Below are 20,113 nucleotides of genomic sequence, written 5' to 3' on the forward strand. Positions count from 1 at the left end.
TTGCTGGTTTGTGAGCAGCAACAATACAACGTGACCGACTTGCTCTCTGTATTGTAACCCTTGTGAGCGGCAGCTCTCTGCTTTCAGTTGTGTGATTGTGAGTCTTAACGATCCACTTTCTGGCTCATACAACCATTTCAACAAAGGAGAGAGGCAGGAGTAAGGTCTCTGAAGGAGGCGGGCTCAACACGGCCACATTGGCTATAAGAAGGATCAAACCTGTGACCCTCTGACAATGGGACAGTCTGTAACCGCCAGCCCACCCTGCCTCGTCAAAAACATACTGCAAACACTGGAGACGCCTGGCATTGAACCTCAGACGGGTTATTTCCAAGTCTGTGACCTTAACAGCAGCATTTATAGGACACTTGAGACTGAGTGCCTCCACTGGAAAAAACACAGAAAAGACAAGATGCAAGAAAAAAAAGAAAAAAGTAAAGGACCATCTTGGTTCAACAACAAAACAAAAAAATAAAAAGACTTGGAATACAACAAAATAGAAACAGTGGATTAAAGCAGAAGACTAACTGCAGCTTGCCATTTCACTTTTTAGGCTGCGTGTGTGGCCACAGAACAGATGTGCATTTCCATAGAGGAGTGAACAAAAGGGAAAAGGAAAAAAAAAACCTCTCTGTGTGTTCCTCACAGCCATTTAAAGCAACAGGAACCAAACTCTTAGAAGGAAACCTCTAAATCTCACAGTTTTCTCAATTTAAGTTTATAAAGTTTTAGGGATTCTTTCGGAGCACAGAACACATATTGATAATGGTTACAACAAGGACTGCAGATGGTGCGCTTTGTTAGAACAATGGTGATTTCTAAAAATAATTTTGAATTTCAACTGTACTCTTGTTTTCTGTGTCTGAAACTTTCACGTACTCATCCCTGGCCTGAGAGCGCTTTATTCTCTACAGGGAAGCTGCATTCAATACAATAGTATCGTAATATATTCTATACGACCACCTGAAAGACTGTGGCCTGACAAGGCAAAACAAACCTAACAAAATAATATTTCTGATAAATCAGAGATTTTATATGATTTCATATGACCTCAGTTAGAAAATTGAACATTAATCCACCTGCTGATTCTCTTGATTTATTCTGCAGAGAGATGTGCTGATACAATATCTTCCCTGCAGCAAATCTGGAAGGAAGCAAATCCCTGTTATTATCAATTTAAGATATGTTGTTTTTCTATGTCACTTATACCAGTGGATTTGTATTTGTCTTTCAAACTTTATTGCTTAATTTATTTTTAGTCACCTACAATATAAACATGTGCCAGGCAGCAAGTATGAGCAATCATTCATTTGGGCTACTATTTCATATTTAGCACAGGCTCTGTGGAAGCAATTGTGTTATATCTATATATATATATAATATATATATATATTTTTTAGTTTGTTTTTTTTAGCAGGATGATAGTTTGTGATCAGCTGTGGCATAAGAAGCACACAATTTATTTTTAGTTTGTTTCTTGTTGGTGATATGAATAGCTCTGAAAGCTGCTGACTTTTTTTGTAAATTTAGTCAAGGGTTGAGGTGAGACACCATGAAGAATATCTGGACTGCCACAGTAACCAGTGCATATTGTATTATGGTGAGATTGAATTAAACTTTTGATACTGTTCTGCTTGTTAATACCAGATATACAGCAGATTCTAATTCTCAGTTCAGCTCCAGTGAAGAGTGGCAGAACCATTTTCTAGTGAAGATAAATGGGGCACTGCAGTTAGTTACTGAGCCTGCACTACTTACTGAATTGTATTCACCTCAAGATAACAGCAGAGACTACAATAAGTAACTGTTTTGGCCACTTGAGGGCACAACACTGACCTATTATCACAATTTTAAATTTGATATAGAAAAGTGGCTTCTTACAAACTGAGCAGACGACATCAACATTAGCATCAACATGAGCATTCATTTGTATTTTGTATCCACCTGATTATTGTCAGTCTGGTTTGCTTTTGCAGGTTTTACACTGAAAACAGCAAACCGGAAACCAAAACAATGAGCTGAAAGACTCTACAGACCTGAGAGGACCTGTATGGGCTAAAATTAGAGCCAAAAACATTTTGAGCTTGTAAAGTGATGTTCACAAATAATTCCCAAGTTTGTAGTTGTAAATTTTACTTTTGTCAACCACTAAAATACATCTGCATGAAAAATTCAGGTTTGCACACGTGTAGGAATCCTTTCTACACACTTGAATTTCTCATGCGGTTGTATTTAAAAAGTTCCTGTGGGTTTGTCACTACCAGCAACATCTTTCGCATTTTTCAGAGTTGAGCCATTGTTAATAAAAATAATGATTACAGCAGCCTTAACTATTAGTCTCGTGGGTGTTATCCAGTGCAGCAGGTCATCATTACCATTAGCACAGAGTCAGCTCTGAAAAAAAAAAAAAAAAAAAAAAAAACACATACAAATTTAATTTACCTTACAGGAAAGATAAATTCTTATTATGAAGGAAAAAGAATTTGAGACATGTCACGGGTCATAATACAGCAGCCGTGTGCCAGATCTGGCACTCCACCAAAATTATTTACCCTCCTAATCTAATTTGATCTTTTCCCTCATTGAGCTGATGTACATGAAACCGCCCACACAGGTGTTTTCAATTATCCTGGCTTGATTGGACATCTGCTCAGGTTGACAGTAGGTGGAGCTAAAGCAAGAATTATGTGAGCCCCCCCCCCCCCCCCCCACCCCCACCCCAATTACTAAAACAGAGATGAAGTATGAATAAAATTACAAATGAAAGCACAAATACATTTGACCGGCAGGAGCTGCAAACAAAGTTCATTCACTTTTCAAGTCGAGGCCCTCGCAGCAGCAAGGAAACAAACAGGGCGGGGGGGGGGGGTGAGGAACATGTCGGTGAAGCCGTCGGCACACGCTCACACAGTCCTGATGAGAGGTCTAATGAGTGAAAGTGAAAACACCTGTGTAGCGTGGCTGTGTGGAAAGTCTACCGTGCAGACAGTGATCAAAACATAAAGCACATTGAAAGGGGAAAATAATCAACTTAATTTATAGCATAGCAAAAGCATACTGTGCCTCAGTCTGCGCCGGGCTAGTTAATAGTAGAGACGGGAAGTCCACTGCATCATTTAAGCGCGAGTGGTTGTGTTTCACAGATAGAAATTTAGACTAAATTATATTGCATTATTTTAAAGAAACGGTTGTTTTCTTGTACAGTTGACATGCTGCCCTGGCATTGGCCAGGATTGGTAAGATAAACACAACAAAATTGTCCTTTTTTGTATGGACTGGTTTGCTCATTCAGGTGCCTTTATATATGATGTGATCTATTTTAGTCTAGAAGACACACTTGTGCCTAAATGTCAGCTGAAGGAATAAAGTCTGCACTGCATAAATATCAAACATGCCGCCCAGCTTAACATGAGGCCTAATGATTTAAAGAAATCATTTCCAATAGGCCTTTTTCATGGAAGACATTTTGGCATGTCACAGTAGAAAAAGCACAGGTGTAAATAAGAAAAATGAATGATGCTGCTTCAGTTTCAGGGTCCTGGCACTGTGCATGTTGGTTCACTGTCACCATGTCAGAGTCCAGGTACAATACAGCAGCTTAGTCAGCGACACAGTGAAGCTATGTCAAAAGACTAAGACAGAAAAAGCAAAGAGAAAAGTGCGACGGCATAGTATGAAAAGTGACAAAGTCCACGTCAGGAGGAGGTTGGGGTGGATGTGCTGGGTTAACGAAACACAGGAATATGACACAGGAGAACGGTGCTCGATTCCCATGCGGAAGTAGCTGTTTATGTTGTTTCTATTGTCCATGATCGTTCGACAAAGTTAACCGCATTGTTATTATTGTAACCATGACAACAAAGATCTTCTAATGTTGATGAAGTACTAATTATCTTTTCCTAAACCTAACCAAGCCATGACCACTGTCCCTACACCTGTCGCTGTAGGGACAGTTTACAGGATGGGTCGTATCGGAGGGTTGAAAAAAACAACCTATGTTGTTGTTCAGGTTGGAGGCTAAGTGTTATTTTTACATTTGTGCTCTGGGAGTTTTTTTTAATATGTATATATATGTACATATATCTCTGTACAGATCCAGGCTAACTGTTTTCTATTGCTTCCAGTCTTTATGCTAAGCTAAGCTAATCAACTTACATCAACCTGCTTGACCAAACCAAGGTGAATCTTGACTGTGCTGTTGATCGGCTTGCCGTGATGAAACTGGTGTCAGTCATCTCTGACAGTAGGAGAGACAGACAGCTACAAATAGCAAATGTTTAAAAACACAGATAAGCTTGAGTCACTAAGGCAACCCTGTCAGACGAGAAATATATCAGAAATCTCTGACAGATTTGTAGTAAGATCCGTAGCACGTTAACAACTACAGTGTGTACAGCATGTTTTAAATATATTACAGCACACGAGCCTCTTTTAAGTAACATCAGACTACTAAAGCTGAGTCAACTTTTCAGCTTCTGTTTCTCTTTTGTGCGCTGCATTCTAGTGATAATCATGCACATGTGAGGAATCCTATTTCCTATTTCCACTCTACACTAGTCTGTTTTGAGTTAGTTCATTACTACAGTGAGGGAGCTGCTTATGTGTGTGTCTGTGAGCCTTCTCCAGAATCGAGAGCATCGTTTGACCTCAAAGTGCTGTGTGTGATATGTCCCCTGGCATGCATACTGTATAGACTTACATGCACATACAGTATGCACACTCGAACTCCCTGCTGCAGTCTTTTCGATTCATCTAGCCCGATTCACGTTAACCCATAAAACATGTCTGACATATTAATCAGGTCTGCATGTGGGGGTAGCTCTACTATTGCGCTGCTGTTAGGGGGAGGGCTCTCATTGGGCCATCTTACTCATCCTAGTGGCCAATAAGAGAAGGCTGAATCTCTCCTCTCCTAGCAACAAGACTCCTTTTTTCTGAGCAGTGCAATCAGCAAACTGACACCCATAATTTTAGGATATGAATAATTGCAACTTAACAGCTTTACAGCAGAAGCAGGGAAACACAAGTTTATTCTTATGCACATCACTGGAGGATCTCTGTTTTCTGTCTGCCTGTTCTCTCCCTCTCCCTCCTCCTCTCCATCTTGGCTGCAGCCTGTCTCCGAGTGCATTCAGGCAGCTCCTGTCTTACCATCTTAAAGGAACAGCCCTGCATATTTAAGTTTTTCTTTTTTTTTTTCCTGTTCAGGGGCATTGTGGGTAATGGTCTGTACTTGTTGACCTCACAGTGCTGAATGGCGGGGCCTCTCTCAGGAGGGAGAAGGAATACCTTGGCACAGAGCTATCATTTCCCCGAGACACTACCAACCTCTCAGCTATGAGCCTCTCTCCTTCTGTGCAGATGTTCCACTCGCAGCTCGGCTTGTTTCGTATATAACAGTTTCAACCAAAACTATAATAAAAAAAGTAGTCTGTATATGAGGTGCAGTATTCTTCTAAAACAGGCATCACAAAAACAACAGATAAAAGGCAGTAGTTTGGGAATGTACTGTTAGATAAAATAGAAGAAAACGTAGCTTGATTGAAGGTTTGCTGCAATCTTAAATAACTTGGCTGTGGCCCTTCAGAGCACCTGTTGCCAGGCTACACCAGTGCACGTGCACATGGCTGTCTGACCCCTGACCCTGAATGCATTCCTGTTCTTGCCCCTCTGGGAGTTGGGGAGAGCAGAGCACATGTTACATGTCTGCACTGCAGCCTCAGACACCCAGACAACAAGCTGAATTTCTCGGCTATCATATTGCTTGCAGTGAGCTCAGGTACAGGTCGCAGTTTGCTGTGCCAAAGCAAAAAACGACATGTTTTCATGTACATCTTCTCAGCCATGGTTTACGTCATGGTTCACTTTGTGGGTTTCTAAGCAAACTAGCTGTCTCACTCTCTAGATATTAGTGTATTCAATTTAGAGTAGGATGTTGCAGGGTTGGATATCTGAAGAGAAATGCCTGCACTCAAGTACAAAGTCTCCGTCTCATGTCTGTGTGAAATTTGACATGTGGCAATTGTAGGAACAGTCTGACCTTACACTTGCTAGACTTCTCAAATTTAGCAGAACAATATCTCATGGTCATTATAGGTCAATCGGGGTGGCATGTAGAAAGCGTCTGGCAGGTTGAGAAGCAGATAATTAACTGCCCATATGACCTCCTGTCCTTTTCGGCATCTTCCGTCCAGTCTCTGAATTGTCTAACAGCAGGAACAAAAGCCCCCACAATGCTCATTTAGCCCAGTTTCAATGAGGATAGACAAGGAAAAAGCGCACTCTCTTTGAAGTGTGTTCCCTCCGTTCTGCTCCGGCCCCACCTCCTGTCCAGTGGATCAGACCGTTACAGTACGAGCTGCTCTAACACACAACCACTGTTCAACCTTATGTGACCCTTGCTCTCATCAGACCCGCCCTCCTCTGGAGGAATGCTGCTGATGGGAGTTTTTAATATTCCCCGGCACCGTGTGCCCTCAAATTTGGCGGTGCGGCGTTAACACAAGCTGACACCACAGATTAGCCACAGACATCAGGAATGCCGCTGCCTTTTTGTGCCACGTGGACTTTGGCCAAGAGAGCCTTTGGTTACACTGGCCACAGAGACCTGCGAAAAACAGGTCCATGACAGAAAGATGGACACTCCTCGGCCTGGTCGTCTTAATATTAGCTAGCCAGCTAGTCCATAGACATGTGGACACTGACAAATGGAAGACTGCACGGCCAAAGGACAGATGTTTATTTTCAGGGGACTTCATCAAGTGTGAATGGTCATTTTTTTACCTGATTCACCTGTTTAATGAGGCCAAGCTTATTGGATCACATTAATAGTTTGACAGCAACATTTAATAAATTGCAGAACACAAGTTCTTTAAAGTTGTCTGTCTTTCAGTATCTTTGAAAAGTTTTTCAGTAATGTTTACATAACTTTAAGTGCAAAATGAAGACCTAAAAGATGAAAATATCAAATGCCCAGTGCTGATGGTCATGGTTTTCATGAAAAAAATATGTGTTTGCAGTGTAGGTGTGAAGCTGTACCTGCTTTTTATTTTCTTACTTCAAATAAATATCTTAATTACCTGGATTAACTTTAATAAACTTGCCTTCTATTTAAAAAAAAAATGTTTTCATTATAAATGTGATAATCTGTATGTGCTTAAGACAAGAGGACTGCACTGAGATTATTTTCACAGACTGATTTTACCTTTCAGGTCCATGTCAAAACAGCACACATGAACATGAGGAGGATTGGTTTCAATATATTTTTCCTATGCCGCCATCCCATTTGATGCCATTTAAGGATAAATTCACCCAGAAATATCCAGCACAGAGTACACGATACCATTTTTTTTTTTTTAACAATGAATGAACTTCCATCAGAGAAAGATGCACTGAACACCTGTGAAGTGTGATCTGAATATGCAGAGCTTCAAGCTGAGCAGTCGCAACAGTTTAAACCCCTTTGAAACTTAAGCAGCTTTAAGTCTTTATCAACACAGACGCACAAAATACAGAACTTCTCTAAGCCTATGCTCGTCTGATTGTGTAATGAGATTTAATAACAAACAGCGTGACAGACGGACCATTTGATCACTGATGAACATTCAAGTTTTACTGGTATTCAAGTGAATTGGCTATTCAATATACATGTGATATTTCTTCAAGGCTGCAGTTGCCTGTGTGTTAAAATGTTCTGTGCTCTACCACCCTCTCTTCAGATACAGTCGCTCACAAACTGAAACAAATAAAAAGACACAGTAAGGACTGGACATTTGTTCTGACATAATTCTTCCACTTAATTAATTTTGACTTTTTACTACATTTCACAAAATTCTCTGATTTTCATCCACTGTGGCATGTAAATAAAAAGCATGCAACAAAATTTACAAAGAGGTGATGAATTATCAAAAGGTTTTTTTTTACCTCAACATGGCGGACACTTCAGCCTTGGTTGAGTCTGAATAAGATGATCATATGAGGATATGTCATCCTGCTCAGTAAGGCCACAGTAAAAGTTTGAGTGCAGATCAATATAGCACAGCTGTAATTACAATCACCTTTGCTAAAATCCAGACCCACAGACAAGCTGCTGTGGCAAACCTCAGTGTCGTTCTGGCAGGTTTACAGCAAATGCATATTTTCAAACACAAATAAATTATGTGGCAAACCTGCGGTTGTTATCTGGCATCCCCAAACCTCATGATCTTTTGTCTTGCACATTTGGATTTCTGCTGTTTTTTTTGGGTTTTTTTTCATGTTAACTCACATTATGTTGCATTTGCGTTCTGTAATTACAGTGCAGTAAGGTCAGTCGCACCTTAAGTATTTTTAAAATTCTTTAAAAAAGTCACCTAATGGTCAAGCGGCACATAACGGCAACATCCACAGTTCAGTTCTCAGCCGGGGGCTTTTGTTGCATGTCATTCCCCTCTCCACACCCACATTTCCTGTCTGTTACTGGCTGTCAAATACAGGCAAAACTGTCAAAAATTAATGAAAGAAAGTAAAATATTTGCAGAAACTATTTTTAGTGGATTGTTGAGGTGAAATCAGTTTCTGTCTGTTTTTTTCCAGTTTGAAAACCAGATTGCAGCTCACTTCACCGATCACTGCTGTTAGGCCAACATCCAATGCCAGCAAGCAGGGGAGCAGAGTTTCACAAGAACGATCAGGGATGTCAACCAATCACTGCTTTCAGCCATTTGTATTAAAACAAACAGCTAAATTAACACTAATAGCCTCTGAAAATTACACTAAGAGGATGGCACTAGTATGAAATAAATAATAAATGATTGTTGATGTATATATTTTAAAGAACTCATTATCAAAGTGATCTTTGCAAGAGGGGTTAGAGAAATTGATAACATTTAAGTTTTGCTTTTATTTTGGTCATTTCAGGAGACAGTTTCCTTCAAAATTCAGGAGTTCATGAGTAAATGTCAGAAACAGACACCACCAGCCTCCAATGAAACTGACATCTAAAATTTAAAATTGCTTGTGGCTGTAAAGAGGGAGAGAAAAAAGACAACGAAGGATACTTCTCAGCACCTTGCTACAGTAGATGCATTGAGTACCTTGCTTATGTGTTGCTTTAGAATAAAAAGTATTTTACTTATTTTATTAAAAAACATACTGAGGCTGGTACTGAGCCCTGAAATTAACACATAAAAAGGTAACATGCTTAAAGCTACCGCTGGAAAGACCACTGGGCAAAGTGGAGGGGCATCCTGTAAGTGACTGGACTCAGTGGTTACGTAAAAGACAAGATGAGACGTTAATACCCACAAAGAAAGGAGACAGGTGTGGTTCTCTTTACCTGGCAGCACTGCAGACAAACTCACAGACAATAAATCAACAGCAGATTTATCTATCTTTTTCAAAATGTGGCAGGAGAATCATGTGGGCAACAGGTTTCTGCAGCTGCTGTGGTGTGAACACAGTGGGACAATCTGACGTTTGAACAAAGCTGACCAAAAGGTGCTTGTTATAATTCTACACTCTTGTGTGGCGTTGTATCAACAAACATCAAACAAATTAAAAAATGCAAAATTTAGACTTTCTACATGATAGTTTGATTTTGTTGTATTTTCCTATTTTTTTCTAAATGAGGCTCAAACAATGGGAGCAAAAAAAAAAAAAAAAATACAACTGAGGGGGCTGAGCCTCTTGAAACCCACCTGGTCGCTAGCGACCAGTGTATAGCTCGTTCACAGCAGCTAGCAACGCACATAAAAATATAAATGATTTAACTTTTGTCATTATTGACACGCTACACATTGTTGGCTCGGGTAGGTTCTCCACAATTCAACTGTTCAGTTTGTTTTAAACCTTGAGGACAAAAGTATAAATCATTCAGATTTACCACAATAAACCGGCAGGAAGGTGAAAGGTGACGACTCCCTACCTTCATGTTGCTTTAGTCCGTTAGGGTCCACAGACCGAAAAAATCTAAAGGGTTTTTCATAAAAGTATTCCAGGTTGTGTATATTGTCATGTGAAGTCCATTGCAGACAGTAGACGTCTTCAATTCTTCCAACATGAAAATAATTTTTCCAACTTCTGGCTAACCTTTTATCCGCCTGGAAACAATAAAAGTTCTGATTGGATAACTCTATTTCCATGGTTTTAGCTTCAATTCTCAAGCTGCTACAACTAGCAGCTAGCCCCCTGTGTTGGCCAAACCAAGCCTGACACTGGACATCTGTCTGTCTGCTGTCCGTCTTTCTCTCCAGTCCGTTTTCACTTCACACTTAAAAACAGGAGCAGTTCGAGGGGCCCGACAGCCGAGTGGTGAAGGCGCTTACCATGTGAGCACATCTTCTCTGAGCAGGGGAGTCACTGGTCTCCAGACTCCTGACCATCCCAACTTTTTCCTGCATGTCACTTCCTGTCACTCTTCACTATCCTGTCTAATAATGGCACAAAATGTCCCAAAAAAATAAATTAAAATTAAAAAAGGAAAAAAAAGGGGGGGGGGACACCTCAAGCTGGGAACAGGCCACCAAATGCAGGGACTGTCCTGAACCAGCAAATACACAGGCTACATGTAGATATATTGTAGATCCACTAATGGATTCATTGATTAATCAACTAATCACTGCAGCTTTGGACAAAACACAAGCAAATTATAAAACACACACATGTGCAATTGAGCAAACTGAAAGCTCAGTTGCAACAAAAAGGAAGTTCCTAAAAGGACACTAAAAGCTGATCAGCAACCCCCGATGTTAATGATGTGGTGTTGGACAATTGGATAAAAGTCATTCTTTCTCAGTTGTGAGATTTTGAATACAAGATTTTGATATCATTAGATGTTGGATATTTTATGTTAGCTTATTACAATAAACAAGTGCTTATAGTTACAGTGTCCTGTGGAAATTTTTGTTTCATTTGATTCTGGCTGTTTGATTATTTTGTGAATACCAGCATGTAATGTTATATAGACATCACACATAACTATAGGCAGGTTTGTTACAATGGGTCTGGTTGCTGTAAAGGAGGGGGCTGCAACAACATTTATTTCAGCAAATTGTTAGCATTAAATAGTAAATAGCAACATATGTCTATTCTTTTTTTTCCATTATTCTAGTTGTAACAAATCAGAATACATATTGATGTCAATGGACTGATAGATTCTACCGTGCCTCACCACAAACCAACTACTATTTATCACAGTTTGTTACTATGCAATAAAAAAAGGAAAAGAGTCAAAACCTCACATTCAAGCTGCCAGAAGTACCAAATGTTTGGAATTTTTGGTATTTGTTTTGTTATCTATCTATCTATCTATCTATCTATCTATCTATCTATCTATCTATCTACTGATATAGAACATACATATTCACAGGTGGAGATTCTGTGTAATTGAGACAGATGCACAGATACATCGTGAATGTTATAACTAGCAGTTATAACTTTCACCAATCCATTTCTTGACACCACAAACATGACATAACATAAACACCTCACCAACATCACTCACCTTCAGACATACAAGTGTGAAAATGATAGACTAGATCGATACTTTGTTTAGCTGGGGAGCAGCTGTTGGTGGGGAACTGAGACGGCCACGCCAGCAGCTGCACTGAGATGCTTGGTGCAGGGAGGAGACCTGAGTTGGGCGAATGCCTCATGTGGTAAAAAAGCTCCATCTGCTCCCTCAAGACTTGGATTTTTCTTCAGTATCAGACTAATTCTGAAAAGTTGTTTGTCGTCTAATTGTGCACGGACCAGCCACAAGTCACCTCAGAGCTCGGGTATATAAACTGTCTTGGGTGATTGTGGAGTCATTGTGGAGACCAACAAATTATTCTCAAACACTTTTTTTTTTCACAGTTTTCTGTTTTATTCAATTTAATGCCACTTAATCACTTTGAGCTGTGATGATTCTTATATTAAGTCATCAAATCAGATGAAGTGGAAAAGGGACGTAGAAGAAGGAAGAAAAGGAAGAAATGCTGATTAAGAAAAGATGTGAGAAGAGGACAAGATGGGAGCAAAGTGAGGAGCTGTCTGTAAGGGTGGGGGAGAGGAGTTTGCCACCAAGTTCTGTGTCATTTACACTTGGATTAAAAAAAAAAAAAAAAATCACATTCAGAGCCCCTGTCACATTTCTATGGCAACCTGAAGGCCATTATCGTACCTTGCCATTCATTATGAAAGGACTTCAGCTGAGGACAGTGTGCTGCATTTCCTCTGCTCACAGCTGGGAAACAGAGGGACAGAAATGAATGAGTGAAAGGAAAAACTCCATAGTCTAATGACTCTTATAAGAATTTATTGATGCAAGGGATTTAAACATGAGTCAAGTGAAAATGAAACAGATCTTTCATGACAATAATGTGGTGCTAAACACGTATATTTGAATGATAATGTGAAGTCCAGAGCTGTTAAGTGGTATTTTGTAAATTCAGACAGCAAGTGCATTCTGTTGTATGACCAGCGCTTTTACTTCATGTGTTCTTGACAATTATTGGATTTTTAGGAAGCAGCGAGGGTGTGCAGGTTGAAAATGGTGTTATTTTTCTTCTGTGTGATGAGGAAAGTCGATAGTCAGCCTCACTTTCTCTTTACTTTTGACTGCAGCTTACTTCGTGAAACCACGCTCTCTTTATTTAGACGGTATATTTTACACAAATAATTTACAGGAAGGCCTGCAATGTGTTGAAATTTGAAATGATGCTTGATCTTACTGGAATAGTAATTAGCCATACTTAAATGAGATCTATGATGATAATGGAATGACGCCAAAAAAAAAAAAAAAAAAAGAAAATCCATCCTCACAAACTGTATTTGTGAGACAATATTGCAAAGCATGTAGACATTGTTTTATAGCTCATATAGTTAAGGGTTTTTCCATTTTGTTGAATTAGTACAATGTCTAAAAACTGAAATATTTATGAAAAATATTCAGTGTCCACATAACCATCAAAGCAGTTCTGTTTAATACCTTTAAGATTATTTGGCTATTATTGTGGTTATTATTGTATGACTGATAATTGTGTGAGAGAGTTGAATGACCAACCCTGAGCTTCAACTTTTGGGGAATCTGTTCATGGGGAACTAGAAACACAGAGTACCTGTGTGGAAAAAAAAAAAAAAAGTTTTTGTCTTCACTATAAAACCCACTTTAAGACGCAAAAAGGAAAAACTGTAATTCATAATTTTTGGATACCAACAAAAAGCAAAAAAAAGGCTAGGCCCTAAATATAGCTCAGTATTATATTACTGTTTGTGATAATGTTTTTTCATATACTCCATGCAATCCTCGTGTAGGAACCCTGCACGGTAACATGTCCTTAAAAACACAAATGCGGTATTTAGATCAGGTTGGACGGATACTGTAGGAAGTATGATGACATGCTTCCTCTTCAGCTTGTCAGTAGTTAGAGTTTAGTTAGACTAACTCTTAATGATCCAGTAAGTTGTGAGTGTAGTTAAATACATTATAGTGTTACAGTGCTGGCACTAGAGCTGCTGTTGCTAACTGTGTGAGAAAAGTGAGCAGGGTTAGTGTGACAGTGCATTAACAGCCAGAGTCCATTCTCTGCGTCCCCAGAGAGACCAGAGCGGGCATATTAACATTCTCCTCAGAAGGGCCACAGGATCTGCCTTCAATGCCGTCTGACTCCAAACAAAAGATGGTGTGTGTATGTGTGTGCCTGTGTGAGACGCAGAGACAGGCTGGGAGTGTGTGTGTGTGTGTGTGTGTGTGTGTGTAACTGTGTGTAAGATGAGGAGGAAAAAAAGCAGGGAGAGGGAACAAGGGAAAAGGGCTACAGTAGAAGGAGGAGATGAGTTTCAGCATAAATGGGCTGGTGCCTGCTGTGTACAGATTTGCATTCCTCTTCAAGCATACTGTAACCCCCATGTCCTCCAAAAATCAAAAACGTTTGCAGAATTCAGCAGTTGATTGATTTCCTATCACTGTTTTTGGGTGAAAACTTTATCCATCCGAAACAATTTCAAGCAAATCAACCGTCTCTGTCTTGTTTCTCAGAGTTTTAAAGAACCAACTGATTGTCAAACCATCACCACAATGAAACATAACCCATGAATACAAGAAAAAAACTCAGCAGATCGAAATCTGAGTCATGACGTTTTTGCCCAACAGCAGTATTATGATTGCTTCCTTTCATTTCAGTTTTTGACCAATCACTGTGATCAACACCCTTCTCAACCACTCTCTGACTCTGTTAAGGTTTGGGAAGTATTGCTTTACAGTATAAGAAACAGGATTAGTTGCTATGCAGACTGTAACCAGGGAATTCATGAGCAACTCTTCTTACTTACTCACTCATATACCGTTTCTATTTTTATTTATGCACTTCTGTAGATGTGGTGTTCTTTGAGGACTGTTTTTCAAACTGAACACATGTACTGGTTATATATAAGCCATAATATGTGAGCGGGGGCTTCTTAAATTTGATTATATAGCAGATACCAGTGCTGGTGCCTGGCTGCATCACTGTCATACCCAGTAGCAACTCTAGACAATTGACTTCCTATGCATAACTCAAACATCTGGCCTTCATCACAGAGTGCCTGAAATCTTTCTACATTCCATGTGCAAACTGCAGCATGTCATGCAATCTATCTCCATTCTGCTGTTGCTGTGAAGATAATTCACTACACTCTTATTCTCTTATTCCTGACTATAGTATGACAGTAAGGCAGCTCACTAACAGTTACAGCAGAAGTACGGGTAGCAACTACTAATTAGTTTGATAATGGATAGCTTGTTGTATTTTATGTGATGTATTTAAACTACTTGAACATGTCAGTGACCAGCGACAAAAAATAGCTGCACAGAGTGTGATTATGGTTGATTCCTGCATGTTTTCCACATCTATAACAAAATTTATCCTTTGATTGATTAATTTTATTATCGCCAAGAGGAAACTAATATCCAGTATGAGCATAAATAGAAACATACACAATAAAAGCAAATAAGAAACAATAACAGTAGAGTCACAGTTACATCAGAGGTGTAGTCAGACATAAATATCTGTATCGGTGGAATGTCACATAAAGGAACTACACTACTTTTCACAAAAATGTGACAATATACAAGAAAAACAGTACAGCATCAAAAATACAATATCATCTTGCAGTGTTTTTACAAGTATTGTCAGCTCAATATGAGATTAACTGTTAACAGATGTAAGTTTGTGCAGTGCAACAATTCAGTTTCCTATCCAAAATAGAGACGAGACTCTACAGTCACGCTAACAGCTCTGTGAGGCATGAGCATGCTAACAGGCTCACATTGGCAATGCTAACATATTGACATTTAGCAGATATAATGTTTGCCATCTTAATTTACTAGGACCCATAAACATCTGCAGCAAATCTTGAACGAGTTTGTCTGATAGATGTTGAGATATTTCACCAGATAGGTGAAAGATTAGTGTGGGGATCACCAAAGTCATTAGGATTCATTGTCTGGGGACCATGAATGTCTCCACTAAAGTTCATGGCAATCAGTCCAATAATTGTTGAGATATTTCAATCTGGACCAAAGTGGTAAACTGACTAACCAACCCACAGTCTGATGTTTCAATCCCTGAAAACAGACGACGTGAAAATAATGGCACTTGTAAAAACATCCTTTGGCCTGTGTTTTGCAAACCTGTTGCCTTTATCTCGGCCCATTATGTTATATCCTGAATGACAGGGAGCAGACAAAACAGGAACACTTAATATAATACAATCACAGTACATTTCTGAAGCTTATTCTGCTCGAGTTTAACTGACTGTGACTGTCAATCAATTGCTGAATTAAATTTGTTGTTTTGCTGTATTTGACCAATAAGTACCTCATGTTATTTTGTATCTGCCTGACTGTTATTTGCTTTAGAGTTGTGTTAGTCCTCTGAAGAAAAATGGCCAACATTATTTCAGCTGTCTGTAAAATATAACTGTATATCATCCGTTAATAATAACAAATACTTGTTGATAGCAGTACAGAATAAGGGTTTAGTCCAAGAAAACCTGCCTTTTACATAGGAAGCATATTAATGATTAGTCCGTCAACATGTTATTTGTCAGTTTTTTAGACATTTAAGGATTGATTGCTTTTACAAAATTGGCTGGAGTAGCTTTAATCCTGTCAATTTTTCAGCTTCCTCTTGACCTACATCACATTCAGACTAAATATGATTGTGATTAGCATAATTGTAGTGGCTGTGATTGGATAGCTCTGTGACTGACTAACAGCTGGTGCGACAGAGGGCCATCTCCACTGACCTGAAAAAGGGGAACATCAGATAAAAGCTGACAACATTTAACCCTGAAGCATAGCAGGCATTGACCTTGCGTATGCAGTATTACAGCAAAGGTACGTTGTATGTACATCCAGAGACACAAGTAAAAAAATAAAACTGGTAACCTCAGATAAGAGGATATGTTCTCGAGGGACAGTTTGTTTTCTTCATATTCCTTATCATTTCATTAGTATAGTTTCTTCTTGGCAGAGTTTCTGAGAGGATCGAAGACCTTCTGAATTTACCGCTGTATATCTCTGGCCTCCACCTACTCACATCCACTTGTTTTTCACCAAAGCACAGTTCAGCACAGCAGAACCATTTCCATGAGCTAAAATATGCTTTTTGAATTCACAGCCTTTGCTTTTACTCCATATTCTTCTCTCACTGAAAAAGTACTTCAATCATATCTTAACCTGTTAAGAAAAATTACCTTGTACAGCAATGCAATCTGCAGCACCTTCATAGTTCAAGTGTAAAAAGTAGCAAGCACAGTTATAATTTATGGCACTGTTACAATTAAATTTCAAAATTACAAACTTATGTTAAGACATTTTCTGTGAAAAAAGCTGTGTTTGGAGTGAGTGAGCATGTGTGAAGCAGTCATTTTATGATGTTTGAAGTCTGCTCTGAAGACATATGGTCAAACAGCACAGTTTCTGCCAAACAGAATTAGGAGGACTTTCTTACCACTGCTCAATTTCTCCCTCCCACCCTCTCTGCCCCTCTCCCCTTCTCTCTCCCTCTCTCTCCCTCTCTCTCTGCAACGCATATCATACACATACACACAAAGATAGCAAATATATGTTGTCATTTCTCATCTATACATAAACGCCTGCAGAATCAGGGACAGACTATGGTTCATATTTATCTCTGAAAAGCACAATTTCTCATATCCTGCTAAAAGGAGAAGACACTTATTCATAGCAGAATTTGTAAATTAGTAATAAACTTAGTTTGTTTGTTTCAATTGTGTTGTATGGTATTGTAAGGCATACTATGAAATAATGCAGTCAGTTATTCTAGTCAAGATTAGTTATTCTGTGCAGTTTGGTCTTGGTTTTTCTAACTCTAAACCTGGTTGAGACCACACAGTCTGCATTTGTATCTGCAACCTTTTTGTACAAATATGGATAAATTTGCTGTGAGACCTTAATGACAGCGTCTGCAGCGTCCACTCTGACATCCGTTCAGGTATAACGAACACCTAAAAGTTCCAGGTGTGTCTGCCTCTGTGCAGCGATAATATGCGTCCATTAGCTGGCTGAGGGAAAGTGTTGTGATAAAGCTATGCTCAGACCAGATTGGCAAGGAACAAACCAAGAGTGGCAGGAGAGAGACGCTGGCAAACACTTGAGGCTGGGTTAGATGATTTGGTTTGAGTGCAGCAGAGGCAGGCAGACCGGCGGCACGAGCAGTAACAAGATGGCGGCGGTCTGCAGCAGAGAGTGTAGTGAGCTCTGTCCAGGGAGAGAAGAGTCAGAAAGCCGTAAGCGTAACAAGCTCAGGGCACCTAGGTGCCAAGTATCACAGTGATTTGGAGCCAGTCCTTTCCACGGGTTGGGTCAGGCAGAACGGCGCCAGCACCCACACGAGCACTGATAGGTGAGGGGGGGTGGGGGTGGGTGTGTGTGTGTGCGTGTGTGTGTGTGTGTGTGTGTGTGTGTGTGTGTGTGGGGGGGGGGGGGGGCGAGAACAATGGAATGGCTGCCTCCCAGACAGAGCTGCCGTACTGCAGTGATAAGGGAACAGGAAGGGGGGGGGGGGGGGGGGGGCAGGGAGGGTGGCACAGGAGGTAGACACACCTGCTTCAGCCGCTGGAGCAACAGAGACTGCAACAGCCTGAGCTGGATTCAAGCACGAGTCCAGCCTCTCATCCAGCGATCAGAGGGCATCTCAGGACTCTGTGAGAGCACGAGTGAGATCACAGCACAGGGGAAGAGACAAAGACAAAACCACACTCACTGACATGTGCTGGACACTCACACAACACAGACGAGCTTGTTCACGCATTCAGACATGAAAAATAATATATCTTAAATTTGGTGTATGCAATACACACATCACTGATGGTTGCTTTGTGATTTATAGTAACGACTTTATTTAATGAAATTAATATTTAACTCCGGGTCATGTTGTCTGCGTTACAGTGTTATGTTTTCTGATCAAACTTCTAAATCTAAATCTAAATCTATAATAAAACCTCACTCAATCTGTTTTTAATTAAATGACAATAATGGGTACAGATGAGTTCACGACTGACTGACAGCAATAAACTACTGTACATACACTGCGTAGCTGTGAGATACATTTATCTAAATAAGTAAACAGGCAAAAATAATGATAAGAACTGTGTGACGCAGTCTTTTTTTCCTTCACTCCTAAAAATAGGGTGCTTAAAATCTGCCTGCTTACTGCCAGTCAAAAGCCTCTCGTATCCAAAATAATTTCCACCAGTATAAGTCCAGCTGTGTGCGCTACACCTGACTGTACAGTGTAACAGCGCACAAAAAAACATCCACACCAAGCACCGAGCAAGCTGTCAGTGAGAGACACTGAAAGATCTATAGTCCTCTCAATGGTCAGCCATTTCACAAGTTGGAAAAAATCCAGCAGAAGCCGGGGGGGTAAGGCTGTGGTGGGAGGTCTTAATAATGTTGCGCGCACGTGCCCGCGCGCACACACACACACACACACACAAAAGAAAGCAGTGTGCATGCTTGAACTGCATTTGTGTAAGTTAGTTACTTATCTTTTGTCAAAGCAGAGGGTGACATTTGAAAATCAAAGAGAAATCATATCTGCGATCACGCTACAAATATTCAGTACATGTCTTGTTCTTTACTCTTTCTCTGCATGTTTATGCTGAACAAGGCAAACACTGACACCATGACCTACTGCTGCAGACCTGCTGCTCCGGGTAGGAAACCCCACTGAACTGAGACAACATGATTACGTTTACATTTTACCACCCAATACCTGAATGTAAAAAAACACAAAGATTTTTTTTTTCCTCTGTATGTAGACACATGACCAAGGAGAAAAGTTCAGATAATGTACTTCTACTGACAATATCTGCCTTCTCTCACTGATTGTCTTGAAGATGCAAATTTCATTGATTGAGAGATGACATTACAATAACACACACATAAACATCAGACCTCACTAGTAAACTATTTCTGACCGAGGCAATGAAAAGCTCAAGGCCCGCACTAAACGTGGGCTCCAGTTGTAACGCAGACCACAGATATATGACAGAAATCAGCCAGACTCTGCTGTACAGAGCAGTTATTTTTTTGTTAAGCTCTGTTGCAGGATTCAGGAGGTTTAGAGATGATTTAAGATGTGATATGCTTCTTTGCTCTTATAGGAATTTGGCAAAGCCTCATTATGTGCTGCTGAAGTCATTCTGAGGCAACCTTTCTTACAGCTGCATCAGTCTGGGGAGCAAGGCTCCCAATAAGATATGAAGTGCGTGACAATGTGAATGAGTTGCAGATTTACAGAAGTCATTGCTCATTAGGAGCGACTGACCACATAGTAAAAATGCCTATTTAATGAATCTCTAAATTCCTTAAGCATGGGGAGATTGTACCAGAAATGGCAGCTGTTTCTTCAACCATTCGTCTGATATGGCTAAAAATGCCTTCAAATCAAAGCTGAAAATAGAATCAGGGCTCAAAGCTACCTGTCCTTCAACCGCATAATCACGTTCAATCCCAACTAATGAAAGAATGAGGACAAAACATCAAACAGTATCGCTGTTCAAATGCTGTTGAAGCTCCTTGAAAGATGGATAGCGACTTCAGAGTGGCTGAAGAAGAAGAAAAGGAGACATGTAAAGGGTT

The 20,113-nt window shown here is 40.0% G+C and overlaps 1 protein-coding gene across 7 annotated transcripts in view; it reads right to left on the reverse strand.

Annotated features, from left to right (window-relative positions):
- Window positions 1-20,113, reverse strand: part of snx19a (sorting nexin 19a) — a 97,730-nt gene that overhangs the window by 21,900 nt on the left and 55,717 nt on the right. For all 7 annotated transcript variants that reach the window (XM_071461296.1, XM_071461294.1, XM_071461293.1 and 4 more), the window contains one exon: window positions 9,905-12,205. The gene's annotated coding sequence lies outside the window, so the exon portion shown is untranslated. The remainder of the gene's footprint in view (window positions 1-9,904; window positions 12,206-20,113) is intronic.

The sequence above is a fragment of the Trachinotus anak genome, unplaced genomic scaffold (assembly GCF_046630095.1).
Source record: "Trachinotus anak isolate AG129_WGS33_773 ecotype Australia unplaced genomic scaffold, CSIRO_AGI_Tana_v1 ptg000024l, whole genome shotgun sequence".
NCBI classification, from domain to species: Eukaryota; Metazoa; Chordata; class Actinopteri; order Carangiformes; family Carangidae; genus Trachinotus; species Trachinotus anak.